The sequence below is a fragment of the Schistocerca nitens genome, chromosome 5 (assembly GCF_023898315.1).
Source record: "Schistocerca nitens isolate TAMUIC-IGC-003100 chromosome 5, iqSchNite1.1, whole genome shotgun sequence".
Taxonomy (NCBI): domain Eukaryota; kingdom Metazoa; phylum Arthropoda; class Insecta; order Orthoptera; family Acrididae; genus Schistocerca; species Schistocerca nitens.
Genome location: NC_064618.1, coordinates 553,535,381 through 553,543,399, shown reverse-complemented (window position 1 = coordinate 553,543,399; position 8,019 = coordinate 553,535,381).

The following is an 8,019-nucleotide window of genomic DNA, read 5'->3' as shown; positions in this document are numbered from 1 at the left end:
CGTATTGATCAGCTGTAATCTAAACTTGAGAGATTCTTTAATATGTGTCCCAAGTTTCATAGTTGTCTTACAGTTTAATAAATATATGCATTCGAAGTCGTATATTCTTTTTGACCAGTGAGCGTATTTAATGTCTGTTTTATTCTTTAAGTAACATCTGTCCAAAATCTCATTGAAATCGGAGATGGTAGGGTGGACGGTTCACTTTTCGTGGCTGAATATCAATGTGACACAGTGAAGATGAATACAGTAGGTGTTATTTACTGTTTTGTAAACCCTCGTCGCCAGTTTTGTAAAGGCCCCGTCGCTACGGCTCTGGAGGCCGAGTTTGTGAGTTCGTGAAACCGCTTCTGGTGCAGTACACTGCTAAGACAATTTCTCCCTGCCACTATTACACAGCTATTCCCCAATGTCAGGTAACAGGACAGGTGAACGAAGGTTCTACAAGACTCCAACAAATTAATAACAAAGTCACACAAATGAATTAAAAGGATTACTTATCTTTGTGGCTCGTTGAATGATTAAGTCTGCAACGCTCCATGTAATATAACACAAAAAAGAAGGCCCTCAATGGCTAAGAGCAAACAATTGTAGTACATAGCAAATGCAATTTACAACAACTGTCTGTTGACTTCTAAGAGTTCACTATGCGACGTCCCCTGTCTAACTCAGCCCTGGACGATGATTTATAGCCAAGCGGGCGAGAGCTGTATAAAGGCACATTTGCATGCCGAGCGTGAGTTTCCGCGGAAACGCGAAATATTAATTAAATAAATAATCAGTGACTAATAAATAAAGCCTATGGCACACAACTGCAGCGCTGTGTCGCTGATAAAGACAAAAGAATAATTACGTTACTCTTATGTTTGATTAAGAGATGAGAGAGCTCAGGTAGAAGTGGTGCGAGAAGCACGTATTTTATTTTATTGTCTGGCACACTGCCATATTTTCATGTTATAGAAGAATACTGCGAGTTGCAACCACACTAGGCACTCGATTCTGTAATGAATTTATATTTATAAAAGTAAGTAGGATTATGAACTGTAGGCTATTTCATTGAATATATCTGATTTAACTAACTGTGTAACTTTTTTATGTTTAGTAGACAATCACCTCTGTACGACGTATTGGCATGGCTGGCAAATCATTGTAATATTGAGATTAGATCATGAGTCCGTACCTACCGCAGCAGTCTTTGGAAACGATTTAATTACGAAGTCCGATTATTTCAGTTTTCTTTCACGGTCAACTACGAGTTACATTGCCTTTTCCAAATAGCCATTGTCAAGCGTCTGATACCGAATAATTAAACGTCCACGTTCCAGATAAGCAAATACCAATTACAACCAATCATCATACATACAGAATAATTAATCATTAATATTTTATTCCATTTTATTTTTATTTATTTTATATTGGCGACTGCGTGTCGGACTTGTTATTTTGTCATTTGTTACATTGTTCTTTTTGTTTCATGTCAAAAATCAACTTTCTGGACCTGGACGTGAATGTATGAGAGATAATGAAAATCTGAAGATATTTTCCAATTCTAAAGTTTTGCCGGAAGACGCAATGAAGCTTCCAGCAAAATAAGGTAAGACGCACCATCTTTGCATTAGCAGACTTGACCAGACGTATAATTCAGTGTATTAGCTTTTCAGTAAATTCTGTAGTGTTTCTTTCGCGCATAACAGTTTTCAGTAACAAATTTCATTCTTAGCACTTTTCCCTAAACAATAACGTATCCAACAATACCAATACACGAGTGTACAATATGGCCGACTTCTGTACGATATGATGTAACATGGCCAGCAGCCATTACCAATAATCTCAAATTCAGTTTATATTTTTAAATTAACGGGACAGCCATTGTTGGTACGAGCGATTCATGCTCAACTGCATTTCATTTTAAAATCAGTGTCAAATATTTTCTTGAAACATAAATCACGTGTGGCATGGTAATGACTAGAAATCAATACGCAAAAATGGAACAGCAAAGACGTACTATTCAGACACAATCCGACTCGGACGAGAGACAAATGTTAGAAAATGACTTTACGACAGCAACCGGTAGTGACGATTTATCAAACATTGACGCAAGTGTTGACGGAAATTTTGACAATAGGCCGTCCACCACAAAAATTTCAAAGTCTCAGTCAGAGCCCATGTTAATGCATGACGTCACGTCTAATGACGCGGCGGGGGCACAGACGTTGCAAACGGTAAACATTGCCGACATGTTACAAATGATAATGAAACAGAACGCCGAAAACATGGCAACCTTACAGACACAAAATGACGAAATTAAATCTGACCTCATAGCACTCAAGACGAGTAATGACACTTTATGTAAACGTGTGGAACTTATAGACGCCACACTGACCAAACAGATGACTGAACTCAGTACTAAATTTTCCCAGCTTAATACGACACAAGAAAAGACTACAACTGACGTAGCACTTTTACAGACACAAGTAAAAAATCTTAATGTCACGTGTGAAGTTCTTACTGAACAAATTCAAACATATCCTTCAGTACACGACAACCTTGAAAAACGAATTACTGACGTACAGAATAAATTTGACAATGTTGAACAACACCTGACTGACATCTTACAATCTGATGCTACAGCTCATTTTCAAAACATTAATAAAGAATTTCATGATTGGGTAGTGAACAAAGACAAACATTTTGATAGATGCCTACGTGAAAATTTACCAACAATTGTGCACGACTCCGTAGCGCAATACATTACTAATAACAAACAGCTGATCAGTGACGCTGTACAATCCGTCACTGGACCAATGACACAATTCACCGATCGACCACAGTCTGAATGTAACGAAAATATCAGTCAAAATGTACAGTTCAGGAACCAATATACATTCGAGTATGAGACACACATACCGCACACGACAAACACACAAGAACAAAACACACCACGACTACAACACATACCACGATGTACAAACACAAACACAAGCTATTATCATGGTAAACCACAGCAACATTATTGTAATTACTCGCCAGCTGAACATTGCAGTAATTACAGTGGAACAAATCCATATCACAATGCAAAGGAAGAAGAAAGCTTAATGAAACACAGGCAATTTCAGATTTTTATCCCAGAAAAACGAACCATTCATCCGGTGATTTTTCTTAAATCTTTTAGTAACGCATTTTCACGCACTTGGAGTGACCGGAAAAAGATTTCATATATTGTCGGTTACATCCAAGGCGATGCAGCTGTCTGGGCATACAGTCAAGCTGACGTATGTACCACGTACAGTGAGTTTGAGCGTGCTTTTCTGAACAAATTCTGGTCGCAATCCGTCCAGGAGCGACTCAGAAGACAAATTCTAGAACCTGAAACTTTTAACAGTAAAAATGGCAACTTACGCCGATATTTTGAAAAATACTTGAACATGGGACACTTTTTAGACGAACCAGTCGCAACACGCGATATACTCCGTGCGTTGAAGGCCAAATTGCCTTTCAACATTAAAGAAAAACTCCTACATATCCCGGATGACGATTCAGATTATTTTTTAACAGCTTTAGATTCGGTTGACATGTTACTTGAAGATCAGCGCTTCGCGCGGCAAAACAGCAGCCACAATGTTTACACTAGTGGAATGCAAAACATGCAGGCTTGCCAACTCAATTCTGGCGCGCCCACAGTTGGATACGCGGTACAACAAAACAGCAAACTCACATGCCGTCTCAATACGGAAATCAAAATCAACACGCGTATTCCAATACAAACAATAGTTACAACAGTAATAACACTTCATGCGGCAATCCATACAAAAGGCACCGCGGTAATAACTACAACGGTAACGGATACATAGGCAACAACAAAAACACAAACAGAAACAGAAATAATAATAACTACGAGCCAAGACAGCGTCAAGGCTGGACTCGTGACGATCAGTACTTTCATTCAAACACTGCTTTACCACAGCAGCCACCAGGACAAAATTGGAGCATACCTTATGACCGACAGGTAAGTTATAATGCGCAACAGCAACAACAACCGCAAAAGTTTGGAGATCACAATAGGCAATATCCGAATGTGAATATAATAGAAATGACACCTGACACACAACCTCAATCTGTGTCAGTATCTAGTACAAATGCTAATCCAACAAACTAGAAACAGTCACTTCTATGCCCCAGGTCGTGGCTGAGGAATTCTTGGGGGGCGACTTCAATGTTAATCAGTTATTTGGCACCACAGTTGAACATCAGAATAATGATATGCCGAATAATTCTAAACAAAAATTACCTGTTTTATTTATAAGATACAACCACAATAACAATATATCAGATGAACTTTTGCAAGACAGTACACAATGTCGTTCAAACACAAATGAAATTGTTTTAACATCTACCACTGGTGTAGTAGGTGGGATTCCAACTACTATTATTCTAGATACAGGTGCAGCTGTGAGCGTTTTGTCTTTTAATTTCTATAAAAAGATGTGTGAATTGGAACCTGTGCCTGAGTTTCCTGCCCAAAACTGTAAAATAACTACTGCACTAGGTAATAAGTCATGTAGGGTTACGAAGCAAGTTTTTGTAAACATTAAAATAGGTAATGGAACCGTACAATGGCCATTCCTGGTTGTACAAAACCTTGTGACAAATTGCATATTAGGAATAGATATTATGAGCGAGAAGGACTGCATTATAGACTTCTCCAAAGGTAAATGTATTTTAAACGATAGAGGCAGTGTAATTATTATTGATTTGTACAGGAGAACTCTAAAGCATGACAAACACTGTACAGGGTACAAGGTTCAGTTAGTACTTGACAATGACATTCAAGACACGCACACACACTCATTTGACACAGAGCTAATGGACTTGAAAACATTGCTTGATCATAAGATAAATGAAGCTACAGCTCTCAGTGCACATGAACGTATAAAACTACAGGAAGTGTTATCCAAATATTTACAAGTTTTTGCCAAGCGAATAGGTGTTATCAACACGTATGCGTACAAGATTGAAGTTAAGCCTCACAAGATCTTCTACCACAAGACATATAACGTACCGTTATCTCAACGACCTGCTGTGTGGCAAGAATTAAAACAAATGTTAGACTGGAAGGTCATTGAACCATCCACCTCACCTTACTGTAGTCCTCTACTTGTTGTCAAAAAATCAAATGGAAGCATTAGGTTAGTGTTAGACGCACGAGCAATTAATGAAATAATTTTACCAGTTCACACAAAACCCGAAAATTTAGAAGAGCAATTACAGAAATTTCTAGATGCAAAGTATTTTTCCACAATAGATCTCGCTAATTCATTTTGGCAGGTGAGTATCACTCCTGATTCTCGGAAATATACTGCATTTATGTTTGGGGGGCGAACCTATCAGTTTTGTGTTCTACCTTTCGGACTGAATGTCAGTTCTGGGGTATTCATTACAGCCCTGGATACCGTGCTTGGCGATGATTTAGTTGGGACAGTCACACACTATGTTGATGATATACTGATAGCTACACAGTCTTGGAATGAACACGTTGACACACTTCAAAGAATTTTAGAAAAATTTGCACAAGCTGGAGTCACAGCCAATCTTAGAAAATCAAAGTTTGGTTGCAGTGAGATAAAATATTTAGGACATATCATTAATTCACAGGGCATACGTCCTGATCCCAGTAAATTAGATGCTATCAGAAACTTTCCTAGTCCTCGAACTAAAAAGCAGTTAAAATCATTCCTTGGGCTATGTTCATTTTTCAGACGTTTTTTGCCACAACCACTTTTGAACAGTAAACATCTGCTAAATCTACTCAGAAAGAATCAAGTTTGGATCTGGTCGGAACAGTGCCAGAATGACTTTAATACAATTAAACATGCTTTAGTGAATGCAAACATATTGAGCCATCCAGATTTCAATTTAGATTTTTGTATGACTTGTGACGCTTCACGTACTGGTTTGGGATGTTGCTTATTTCAAGTTGTAAAGAATAAAGATAAGGAACAGATAAGAATTATTGGGTTTGCGAGTCGTACTCTATCTGAATGTGAGCGTACATACTCCACTACTGAGTTAGAAACACTTTCCATAGTATGGGCATTCAAGAAATGCAATTATTATTTATTTGGAAAACATACAGTAATTTACACCGACCACCAGGCCCTGACATTTTTGTTAACTTGTAAACTTGTACATCCTAGACTATCACGATGGGCAGTTACACTTCAGAACAACTGTTTTGAAATTAAGTACATAAAAGGTAAGGACAACACCATTGCCGACGCTTTGTCTAGACTTCCACAAGGTATGAATGAAACCAACAGTGACTTAGAAAATATAAATGACTACAGGATTCTCTTAATGCAAGACAAGCAGTATCACCAATATTATATTGATATGTGTAGAAACATGGCTAAATTACAAAAATCTGATCCTCACTGGTATAAGATAATAACATTACTGGTAGAAAAACACAATCATCCTTTGACTAAGTATTACAAGTTACACAATGATGTGTTATTTTATCGCCGACATTCAAATGCTACTAACTGGTGTGTATGCATTCCCAAAGAGTCTGAACGTAATCTAATTTGGCACACACACTTAGTTTGGGGTCATTATGGGACGAAGAAGTGTTTAGCAAAGCTCAGCACATACTGTTATTTTAGCAATATGAGAAGGAAAATTTACAGGGAACTGAAAACATGTGTCATATGTCAAAAATCAAAACCTCAGAATTTATCCACAAAGACAGATTTACATTCTATTTTACCCAGTAAACCCCTGGAAATTCTGTGTACTGACATCAGTGGACCGCATCCAGCAAGCTCTGGAGGCGTCAAATATATCTTGGCCTTTTACGATATATTTTCTAAACATGTAAAACTTTATGCTTTAAAATCCGCCACTGCAAGTGCTATAATACGAAGATTCTCAAGTGATTACCTGACGCACGTGGGAAAACCAAAAGCAATTCTGTCAGATAATGCAGCATACTACTCTGGGTACAAATGGAGAAATTTCTTGAAGGACAATAACATTAAAAGTATATCTATTTCAAAGTTTAGTCCACAATGTAACGCGACTGAGAGACTTTTCCGAGAATTAAACCGATTCATGAGGACCTATATTTCATCAAAACATACTAATTGGGTGTCCTACCTAAGTCTTTTCGAAGACGTACACAATAACTTAAATATTTACGATACAAATTACACACCTAACGAGATCATGTTCAATTGCAAACAGAACGATCAGTGGATAGAACCATTACCTAAGTTGTCAGACAAGGAAATCACACCTGAACAGAAAATAAAAGAAGTTTTGACTACGCTGACACATCACGCACAGATACGAAACAAACATCACAGAAACATAATAAAAAGAAAACAAAAATTCGAGGTAGGAATGCTTGTACTACTTTGTACTCATCATAAATCTGTAGCACTCAAACGACGCAACGCTAAGTGGCGTCTGCTATATGAAGGACCTTATATAATTGTTAACATACCGCATCCTGGTGCGTATTTGTTACAACATCGTAGAACTAACAAAATTATTGGGCTATACGCACACCGAGATCTTAGAGCATTTCATGCGGAATAATGTCAAAGTCACATCCATCAAAACATTGCTAAGCAACTCCAAAAAACTCTGTTGCTACAACACAGATAGTAAGTAGTATAGAAATTTTCATTTCAGCGGTTCCAGTGACGCAGTTGAAGGCAGAAGAACTCTTCTTTCAGCGCGCGCCACCACCTGGAAGACGGAATATTAAAATAAAATTTATGTTTACGTAGCAGTGAATGATATATTAATTTTTTCACGGAACATTTGTGACTGTGGGTATCACTGACTTGGTGTGACACCTGACGAACCGACAGACGTCATCTGTGAAGCGAACTTTTACTTTGAGAAATAGATTAGACGCACATCTCTCAACACGAAAAGCATCTATCAGTAGTCAAGGCCACACAGACACTATACACACACGCACTAAACGCGAGGAATCAATATTAATGCCAA